Here is a 3,173-nt window from a genome sequence, read left to right as displayed (position 1 = left end):
CTGGAAACTTGAATATTTTCTTTAGCTTTTTCAGCTTAAGATACAGTGAATTTTGGTTTTCTAACTCTGGTCTTTGTACATTTTATTACAATATGTTACTTTTTCTTCTCTAGCTGCCCTTTGAAGTTTTCTACTGATCTCCTTCCTTGCTTCCATGTGCTTTAGCGGCTCTACAATCAAGAGTAAGTTTCAGAGTCTCTTCGGACACCCACTTTGACCTTTCCTTTCCCCTGTCTGTTTAATGACCATTTGCTTTCTTCATGAAGGACGTTCTTGATGTCCTCCCACAGCTCAACAGGTCTTCGGGCACGAGTGTTTAATGTGCCAAATCTGTCCTTGACATGTTCTCCACATTCAGGTGAGCTATACTAACGGTCATGATCTTACGGACTTGCTTTAATTTTGGTCACCGTCAACCGGAATTTATATGTGAGCAATTAATGGTCGATTCCACAGTCGGTTCCTGGCTTTTGTTGTTGTTGTTGTTGTTGTTGTTGTTGTTACTATTGAGCTATAAATGGTCTCTTCCAGAAGATACACTCAGCTTGTATCACATCTGGGGAGGTCCTTGTCTACAGTAGCCATTTATGTTGTTGAAAAAGTATTTGTAGTGAAGAAGTCATTCGTCTTGCAAAATTCTATAGTTTTCTCTCCTGCCTTGTTATTATCACCGAGGCTACGTTCCAACTGTCTCTTCCTTTTCATTTTCAACTGTCACATTCCAGTCAGCATGAATTACCAATACATCCTTTTTCATAGGCTATTCTTAGTCTGGAAGCTCTGCAGAAATCTATTCACATTGGGTGACCCTGCCAGTATTTGAAATGCCTGTGACATAGTTTCCAGCAGCACAATAACATGCAAACAACCACAGAACAAACTGACAGAGAAGTTGTGGGCTTTTTGCTGTTGTGAATTTTTAAATGATCTGATCTCTTTCTTTTTCTTTCTTTCTTGTTATGAGCCTGTTGAGATTTTCTACATCAGTCTGTTTATAGAAATTTGTCAGATTTACTTTAGGTTTTCAAATTCGTTGGGGCACAGTCCTTCATAGTCCTTGCTATCTTTTTATTTCGGTTGGTTCTGTAGTGATGTCACCCACCCATCCATTTCTTTCTTTTTTTTTTTTACATGGTGAATCAGTTTACTGTGTTTCTGTGGGAAATCCACATGGGAAAATGTGGTTTGATTCAGCTCTCTGCAGTCCACTCGGGCTCTGAGAAAGCTTGCTTTCTTCTGAGCTACCTGATCTTTCTTCTGACAAGAGACATTTGGGGGCAATTCCACCTCTTCTTTTTAACATCTTTCTTGGGCTTCTTGTCATAAACTGGATTCTATTGTACTATAGCATGTGCTTTCTTATCAGGAGTTACATTGTTCTTTATGTGTTGAGAAAATTGTTTCTTGTAAGCATTCTCATTTTCTTCCATTAGGTAATGCATATAATCTACAATATTCTGATCCATGATGTGTTCCCCATGTACTTCTGCATTGAATTGCTTGCTTTCTGAATCAAAACCAGGGAATTGCTTGGTACTCTGAGAGATAGACAAGCCTCAGTCCACAGTCCCCTTCAGAGGCCCAAACACTTTCTTTCCAGTGGTAGTCCTGGCAAGGCCGGCCTGCACATCGCTGGGGAAGGTACCAGGCTGACCATCAATGCTTCCCACATTGTACTCATCCCCAGTTACCTCCACTTGGCCTTCATAGATCTTGTCCATGACGAACACATTAAGAAGCCTGTGGGCCAGCAGCAGACCAGCACAATATGCTGCAGTATAATTGGTCAGGGCAACTTTCATACCATCCTTGTGAATTTTGTGAGCATCAGCTGCCCAATTACACCCCCTGGCAGATGACATCCCTATTGGTTATGTTAGGTTGTGGGATGGTTTTCCGTGGTGCTTGCTTCTCAATGCTGAAAGAATTCACATGGCAGAAGCACTTCTGTAAATCCAAGTACCTTTTATGAGGGAAAGGGAAGTTTCAGGTATTACAGTCTCAGATAGTGCACGTTATCCCTGGGAAGCGTGCAAGGCCGCATGGTGGGGAAGGGGGAAAGTTTGAGACCGAAAATGACCACTTCTGAGGAACATGAAAAACCACGGGGAAAATGGGCAGAGAGTGGCGTCCACAGAACCAAAACGGGAGTGTCAGAACCGAAAAGGGAAGAGGGGAGTGCAGGCCTCGAGAGATCCAGCCCTCAGACCCAAAGGAGAGAGACCTGCCCTGTCTCTGCTTTTTATCCCCTCCTATCCCCACTTAGGGGTGGCAGGTAGGGGGAATTGGCCTTTCTTAGTGGTTGAGTTCAGGCACACCTGTGACAGTGATGTCGCTAGTACCTACTGTGCATGCCCAGGTTGACCTTCACCGGTGTCTCAGTGACCTTGTTCTGAGCATCCCCAGCTTTGGATTGTCCCCATAGGTGTCTAATGTGTGCCTGATTTCTTTCCAAGCCCTTTATTGTGGCATGACCAGCTAATTTTTTTTCTTAGCATATCTTTTCAGTGGAGACAACCCCCTAATCTTTTTACCTTTCAGTTACACGAACTATCATCCTGTGTTTGGATGTGTTATACTTATTTTTATCTTGGACTACCAAGAGTTTTTGAGCATAATAATCAGTTTTATCCTCTCATCGTTGGAATTTCACCTTCTAGCTCTTGAAGTAGGCCATGTTCTTGACAACTTTCCCAAACCCCATCCTGCACAAGAGAGAACGTGCCTGTGGTTCACCACAGGCTGCAGGACTGGCAGCTTTGCGGCAGGGCGGGGCTGGCTGGGGAACCCATTCATTCCTTACTCGCGGTATTTACACCTTTTTCTTTATTCAGGCTGCCAGTGGTTTGTCAATTTTGTCTAATTCTTCTTAGAACCAACTTCTAGTCTTGTTGATCCTTTATGTTGTTTTTATCTTTTCTGATTCACTTATTTCTGTTCTGATCCTTACTTTTCTTCTGTTGTCTGAATATTTATTTTGCTGCTCATTTTAGGGGTTGAAGATGTTGGGCTAAGGTCTTGATTTTGGTCCTTTTTTATTTGATGTGTGCACTACTCCCATAATGATTTGCAGTCTCAGAAACCCCCAGGGAAAGTTCTGCTCTGTCCTGCAAGGTTGCTCTGAGTCACAATCGACTCAACAACTGTGAGTTCAGTTTGACAGTTTCCCCACT

At 42.8% G+C, this 3,173-nt stretch overlaps 1 pseudogene; it reads right to left on the bottom strand.

Annotated features, from left to right (window-relative positions):
* Positions 1-1,068: 1,068 nt before the first annotated feature.
* LOC101663840 lies at positions 1,069-2,716 on the bottom strand (annotated as a pseudogene).
* Positions 2,717-3,173: the final 457 nt, after the last annotated feature.

This window comes from Echinops telfairi, unplaced genomic scaffold (genome assembly GCF_000313985.2).
Source record: "Echinops telfairi isolate 266 unplaced genomic scaffold, ASM31398v2 ScPeMD7_1713;HRSCAF=2227, whole genome shotgun sequence".
Lineage (NCBI taxonomy): Eukaryota > Metazoa > Chordata > Mammalia > Afrosoricida > Tenrecidae > Echinops > Echinops telfairi.
This window is presented reverse-complemented; position numbering and strand designations above follow the sequence as displayed.